This window comes from Octodon degus, unplaced genomic scaffold, assembly GCF_000260255.1.
Source record: "Octodon degus isolate 3935 unplaced genomic scaffold, OctDeg1.0 scaffold00143, whole genome shotgun sequence".
NCBI classification, from domain to species: Eukaryota; Metazoa; Chordata; class Mammalia; order Rodentia; family Octodontidae; genus Octodon; species Octodon degus.
In genome coordinates, this window is record NW_004524719.1 from 5,055,892 (window position 1) to 5,064,232 (window position 8,341).

Below are 8,341 nucleotides of genomic sequence, written 5' to 3' on the forward strand. Positions count from 1 at the left end.
TTTATTATTTTAAAGGGAATAAAAATTTAAAATGATACAGAATTTCAAAAGAAGAATGTAGGAAATCAACAATGGTTGTTATATTACATATTGTTATCTTCAGAGTAGTGAAAACTAGAGTCTTTTATAGGTAAATGTATACAAGTAGAGACCATACTCATGAGTGAAATAAGTCAGACGCCCATGAGTAAACATCATATGGTCTCCCTAATATAAGAAACTGAAAGAGTAAACAAAATCCAAAAGGTACAATAGATATTGTGAAAGGGAACAAAACTGATCAAAAGGAAAAGAAGGAATAATAGATAAGGGAAAGGAGAAATGAAAGAAAGAAGGAAGGGAAAAATACATACACACAAGATAGCTAAGATAATTGTACTACTGATTTCTATTAGTTTATTGAAAGGAACAGTTACTGTTTAATTTTTCAATAGATTTTTTAAGAGTAGAATTTATTTATTGGGGGAAAGAAGGCTCCTTTCTTAGAGAGGGACAGAACAGGAGCCTGAGCAGGTGGACCCTCTCAATAGATTTTTATCTACTCTTTACTGTTTTGTACATAGTTTTTTAACATAAGTTTCAGAGCTTGATATTAAATGGATTGGCAATATTTGTTTTCAGTATTGTCTATTTTAAAAGTATATGTAAAAAAGCACATATGTTAGTGCTTACTGTAACATTAGTCTGCCACTACACTGGAATAAATATGAAGGAGCAACAGTATTTTGTATGATTATATCTAAGTAGGAAAGGATACATAAGAAAAGCTTATGAGATGTACAAAACCATGCTTTTCTCAAGTTTTCCTTCCTGGCTACTGGTGTGTAAGATTAAACAAATACCCTACAGGAACCAGAAGTCTTGAAAAAATTCACCAATTTGGTGTCAGATCATGTCAGGGTCTGGTCAAGGTCTGGTCTGGGTCTGCAATTCAGACTAACACTAAAAGACAGAATTTAACAATTTTATCAGGGCTCCAGCTCCAAGAGGCTCTCTAATGCTGGTTCTAAATGCTCCCCTGGGCTCTCTATGCATAGACACGTGCTTACAAAGGCCCTTTCCCTGCTTTTCTGGCACTAAACACACTGAATATTTTCAGGTGTCTAAGGTGAATTCTCAACATTATTCTTGAAAATAAAACAAGGAACTTGAAGTAGGAAGACTTGGGGCAAGTCTGCCTCATCATAAACGATGACAAACAAAGACATTAAAAATAATGCAAATGGGATAGATGGATGGCTGTTCTGGCAGTATTCTAATCAGTCCTACAGTGAACATGGTTTATTTTTACTTTTGAAAAGTTATGTGTGGATTTACTTTCCTTTGAGATGTCCTAGTGCTCTGTATAATAAATAACCTTTCAAAGATAGTATGCTTCCACTTTCCCATTACCTACCAATGTATCACACCATTTTTGGCAGTGTTCTAATGAGGCAATGTGCTATACTATTTTGGCTAAGGTTGCTTTATCCAATGATTAAATATAATTTTAAAAGGAAATATAATTTAAATATAATTTTCAAAGGAAATAATTTCAGTTAAGGCATCCAAGGATAGATGTAGTTGCTGATAAATGGATAAATTTCACTTCATTTGCAGTAAGAGAGGTGATAACAAACTTCCAAGTCATGTTGGAAATCACTCATTATTAAATGACAATTTTTAGGATGTAAAATTTCTTTACTATTTCTTTGTTCAAATAATACTATGCATGAGAATAACTAAGAGAAGTTTACTTCATTGCAATCTATACTATAATTTATAAATATATAGCATTCACATGTACCACTGAAGTGAAATGGCAAAAATCTCTTATTCATTCTGATTGCTGTATTACAGATGTTAAAATGAAACATGGTTGATTGTCGAAGAGAATTCTAGATTCTATAAAAGTATTGTCTTACTTTCTAACTTCAGACCAATAATTTATGCATAAAAAACAAGTTTCATTTTCTTGAGTATGCCACTTTGAAGAAGAAATTATAGCTCCTAACGTTATTTTACTATTATTATCGAGTTACAGTTTGTAGATCATAAAATTCACCCATTGTAAATTTATACTTCGGCATTTTACTAAACTTATAAAGCAGCTACACAAGCACCCAAATCCAATTTCAGGGCACGTCATCCGGGTGTGGACTCAGTCAGTCCTCAGCCCCTCCCAGCCCCAGGAAGGCACTTATCTACCTTTACAGATTCAGCTTCTGTGAGCTTTTTATTTTATTTTATTTTTTTATTTTAACATTTATTGTGTGTGTGTGTGTGTGTGTGTGTGTGTGTGTGTGTGTGTGTGTGGCCAGCTCAGCCCACCAGGGGGCGCGGCTGGCTGGCATGTGGTGCTGGAGGATTGAACCGCGGTCCCTGTGCTTTGCCAAGCTTGTTCCAAGTAGGTGCTTTAGACCACTGAGCCATCTCTCCAGCCCTTCTGTGAGCTTTTAATATAAGAAGAGTAAAAGAAGATCTGAGCTTTGCACGTAGGTTCTTTAAAGCGACACAATTCTGAGACTCATGCAACCTCTTGCATCACAAGCTCCTTCGGTGTGCATTGCTTTGTACTCCAAGGCCCGTAGATACAGTACTGTCTTTTCCAACAGTTGATGAATAGATGGTTTGCTGTTAATTTTTGAACATTAAGAATAATTTATTTTCTGTGTATTTTTCAGTAGGCATATATTTTTATTATCTTGTAAACCTGTCCTGGTTTGGATAAATTCACTGATTTTAGATGGTGCCTAGAGATGCTGTCACCATTATGTGATATAGTAAGCTGATAATTTACTCTTTTTAAAAATACTTCTGCATTTTTTCAAAGTTGCCCAACCAGTTAACAGTCTTACAAGCAATAGAACAGGCTTCTACTTTTCCATTACCTACCAATGTATCTCACCATTTTTGGAAGCGTTCTAATGAGGCAATGTGGTATACTATTTTGGCTAAGGTTGCTTTATCCAATGATTTATAAAGTTAAACATAATTTTCAAAGGAAATGATTTCAGTTAAGGCGTATATATTTCCATATGTAAATAGTTTATGCAAATTGAAATTTCATAGTTACATATGTATATATTAATGTGACACTTCAATACAAATCTAAAACATAGCAAAATCAATATGGATAATTAGTATTTTCCTCTCCCTAAAAGTTTATTATTATTATTATTATTATTTTTATTTATTTTTTTTTTTTAGAACTGGGGATAGAACTCAGGCACTTGCACTTGCCAGGGAAGCACTTATTCCACTGAGCCATCTCCCTGGACCCAACATTTATTATCTTTTTAAAGGTTGTTTAAAATCTCTTCTAGGGGCTGGGGAGATGGCACGCAAGAGCATGAGTTCAATCCCCGGTTCTGCCAAGGGAAAAAAAAAGTAAAATCTCTTCTAATCCTCTATAGATATATACATTGTATCCTAAATTGTTGTGAACTGAAGTCACACTGCTTAGCTATTCCATGTCTAGACTTTGGCCTCGCTTTCTCTGCTCTTGTGGCTTTGAGAGGACTCCCTATAAAACATGCAACATAATTGATATATATAAGTAACACAACTTAATTTTCATTTTTTAAAATTTTCTCATATAAAACAAAAAAATAAGTAGGCCACAGTTTGGCCACAACCATGAAAGATTTCCAATACAAGTGAAAACATTTGGTAAATGTATTTCTGTGCCTGATTTATTTCTCAGCATAATGTGCTCCAGTTTCAAATATATTATCACTCATGGAAGAATTTCATTTCCTCTAAGTTTATTTAAATTAGTACATAAAAAATGTAAAAGTTATATGTGTCAATGGGATATGATGTAATGTTTGAATGCTTGTATATATTTCATGCTTTTAAAATCAGATTAAGCATATTTATCTCTATGATCTATGAGAACTTTAGAGCAAAGCTTTCCAAAATCCTTTCTTCCACACTTTTTGACATGTATGGTATATAAATGTTACTTAAGGTTATCTGTCGAACAGTAAAACTTCAGAGCTGCTTGCTCCTATTTGACTGTATCTTCATAATCATTGATAGACTTTCTTCCATGTGTCTCTTCTTCTAGGCGCTTTTCTCTGGCCCAGTGTACCCATCATTGTATGCTCAACTTCCATAAGGCTCTGTTACTGGATTCTACATTTAAATAAGAATATTTGGTACTTTTCTTGCTGTGCCCAGCTAATCTCACTTAACAGAATGGCTTCCATTTGATCCATGTTGTTTCAGAGGAAAGTGTTTTATGTTTTTATGGCTGAATAGTATTCCATTATACATATGTAATGCATTTTCTTTTTTCGGAACCGGGGATTGAACTCAGGCCCTTGCGCTTGCCAGGCAAGCGCTTATTCTACTGACCTATTTCCCCGGCCCTTGTAATGCATTTTTCATCCATTCATTGGTTGTCTCCATGCATTGGCCTTGTAAATCATATTGCAATATCCAAGGGAAGACAGATGTTGATCTAAAGGTGTTGTTTTGACACATTAATTTCACTACCTTTAGATCTGTGTCCATTTTTGCTGTATGGGAGAATCCATGGAACATCTCTCATAGTAGTATAAAATAGTGTAAAACAGAAAAATTACAAGTGATATGGAATTTCACTTAGCAAAATCATCTGAATTTCTCAGTATTTCCTGTAATGCATAATGTTGCCTTCAACCTGGTCATTCATATTACTTCTAAGACATTATGGGTTCCACTTCCTCTGCACCCAGTCCTTGTGCTTGCTAGGCAAGCTCTTAGACCACTGCGCTGGCTCCCCGGCCCTCCTATATCTTCTTGACAAAAAGTTCTACCAGCTCTTTTATTTAAATCTTTAAATGGAAAATTATGTCATGTATTTCTTTTTTTATATTGAATGCCTTTTGTATTTTTCTCCTGCTTTATTTGTAAGGATAAGATGTCCCATACTATTTTGAGCATAAGATGAAAATAGTCTTTTTCTCATTCTTGTTTTAAAGGAAAACATTTCAAAATGTCCCTTTACAGTATGAAGTTGATTAAGAGTGTGCACGTACGATCACCTTCATTATTTTGGGCTCCTTCTACACCTACTTTGTTGTGGGGTTTGTGGTGACATGATATTGAATGCGTTTGTGTGTGCTATCTGTGTGTATTAAGATTATATTAAAATTTTTTCATTTATTTTGTTTCTGTGACATTTTACATTAACGGATTTTTGTCTATTGAACCATCTTTCAAATCTTAGGATAAATTCTACTTTTTCTTAATCTGGGAGATTATCTCTGATCTGATATCCCCTGCCCATCTGCAGTTGTTTCTTTACTTCAGTGGCTATTGTTTCAAAGATTTCTGGCATGCAACTTCCAATTTTTTCTATGCTCATGTCTCCTGGATTTGTTCTGGGTGGGCTCAGAGCCTGAGATTGCATTTTGTTCCTTCATTCTGTCATTTTGTATTTCAGAGAGAACTTCTTTGATTTCTGTGCTACTCTTTCATTAAAGCTTGATCTTAAGTAGCTGTATCATGGAATCAGAACCTCCCTATAAACAGTCTGTTCTTTGGGTATCTCTTCCGTGTTAGATATTCCTGTTTTGTTGTGTCCCAAGATTTTGTTTTTACTGTGGAAATTGTGGTGTTGGTTTCAGCTTGGCACTGTCCTCTGTTCTGGAGTCTTCCAGGTGGATTAGCTCCTCTAAGTTACCTCCTGCTGCCTCTGTGTTACGAGGATCTTGCAGTAGGTCTGGGCCTTGGTCTGGGCTCCACTGGCTAGCAGTATGCCTCAGCTCACTGAGGACAGCCACAGGCCTTGGCCTCTCTTCCCAAGACAATGCCACTGAATTCCTCCAGTGGTGTCGCCAGCTGGGTAACTCACAGAGCTGTTCTGCATGGAGTTTAGGCCCCTGGGTTGCTCACCAAGCTGTTTTGCCAAATTCTACTTTTTGTTTTTTGGTTTATTTTGCATTTAGTACAGGGTCTGCAGAGTCTACAGGGTCTCACTACATAGATCAGACTCAATGATTCTCCTGTTTCAGCCTCCCAAAAACTACAGTTACAGGCTGACTCCACCATTCCCAGTCTCAGTCGAAGTCTTAGCACTCCCCTGGGGCAGAGCCGGCACAGCAGGCCAGGGATTGAACTCCAGCCTCCGTGCTCTGCCTGAGCCATTGCTGCTGAGTTATCTGGCCAGCCCCTTAAATTCCACTTTTTGACATACTTTAGAATTATGCTGAGAATTTTTTAATCTATGTCTATCAGTAATAGTATTATTATTATTATTATTATTATTATTATTTTAAATTTAGGACAGGGTCTACAGGGTCGATAGGGTCTCACTGCATAGATCAGACTTGCAGTGATGCTCCTGTTTACCGCCTCACAAGTGCTGGAATTACAGGCATGTGCCACCACACCCAGTCTCATTTACCATTTCGCCGTGCCCCAGGGACAGAGCCAGCAAGGCAGGTCTGGGAATCGAACTCCCAGCCCCTGTGTCTGCCTAAGCAGGTGCTTTAATTTGCTGAGCTATTTGGCCGGATTCTGTAATAGTATTTGTTGACTTCCATTTATTGTGTGTTTATCTGATTTAGTTTTAGCGAAAGGATGTATTTATAAAATGACTTTTGCAAATCTTGCCTCAGTTTTAGTTTTAAGAAATAGGTTAATAATTATTTTTACAGGGCTGGGAAAATGGCTCTGTAGAATAAGCACTTGCTTGGCAAGTGCAGGGTCCTGAGTTCAATCCCTGGTGTCGCAAAAAAAAAAAAAAAAAAAAAAAAAAAAAAAAAAGTAAAATTCAACAGTTAAGTCTTCTAATCTTGTGCTTCTGTTTCTGATGACATATTTTATTCTTAAAGCAACTCACTGATTATTGTTTTTCTTTTCCATGGCTTCATGGTTCAGTTTTGATAAACTGTATTTGTTGAGAAATTCACCCTTGGTCCAAAAGATGTTTCAATTCTTGCACATAATTGTTCATAAATATCCTTAAGGAGGATTTGTATTTCTCTTCATTTGCTTTATATAAAATAAGGCTGTAGTGTTGAATACATAGTCACAATTTTTAATTATTTTTGTTGTTAGCTCATCTTATAATTGTGACTTTGTTTAGTGTCAGATTATTTTATTTTTTCTTTTAATTAATTTATTTTTTAAATATTTATTTATTTATGTGTGTGTGTGTGTGTGTGTGTGTGTGTGTGTGGTGCTGGGGGATTGAACCGCGGTCCCTGATGCTTTGCTAAGCTTGTTCTAAGTAGGTGCTTTAGACCACTGAGCCATCTCACCAGCCCAGATTACTTTATTTTTTAAAAACTGTATTTTTGTAATGATGTCTAGTCCTGCTCACATTTCCTTACATAGGATATCCACGGTCACACACTCGCTTTCCAACTATGTGAGTATCTCCCAGTGGAATAAGCATAGATTGCATGTCACTTCTGCCATCAGTAAATTATTCTTGACAACAGAGTATTGTCATTGTAATTCATTTTCTACCTTGTTTCCACTTCTATTCATTTTACATTCTTTTTAAAAATTCATACAGGTTATTTTTTTCTCCTTTTTGACAGTTTGCTGTATAGATAATATCTGATTATTTCCTTATTCTCCTTTGTTTCTTTGTGGTGTTAATGAGTTTTTTGCTTCTCTATCTTTTCTTATCATGGCTGTCCTTGTGTTTTCATGACGTAACTGCCTTAATATTTTTTGTGGGCCTACCCTAGTGGTGCTAAGTTCCCTAATTTTACTTGTCTTGAAATACTTTATTTCTTCTTCATTTCTGAATAAAAATATTGTTTAAACTTAGCAGTCTTGCTTGGCAGATCTTTGTTTCTGCACTTTGAATATATTATCTCTTTATTTGTGTTCTGAAAGGTTCTTTTCTTTCATTTTTTTTTTTTTTTTTTTGTACTTTTTAGGGAAGGGTCTACAGAGTGTTCAGGGTCTCACTACTAAATTGGACTCACAGTGAGTCTCCTGTTTACAGCCTCCCAAGTGCTGGAATTCCAGGAGCACACCACCACACCAAGTTTCCACTGCCATCTCAGCACGCTCTGGGACCAGGGCCAGCACGGCAGGCCCAGGGATCAATCCCCTGGCCCCTGTGCTGGCTTGAGGTGCTTTAATCTGCTGAGTTATTTGGCCAGCCCTTGAAAGGTTTCGTCTGAGAACTTTACTATTAGCTTCATGGTAATCACCCTATAACTGAGTGCATGGCTTTCTCTTACTAATTTTAGAATTTTTTCTTTTTCTTGTGTAGTTGATAGTTTGACTGTACTGTGTCACAAGGAAGGTCTTTTAGGACCAGTTTATTCAGGGTTCTGAAGCTTAGTGAACCCAGATGTGTATACCTTCTCCAGATTTGGAAAGCTTCTAGCTATTGTATATTGAA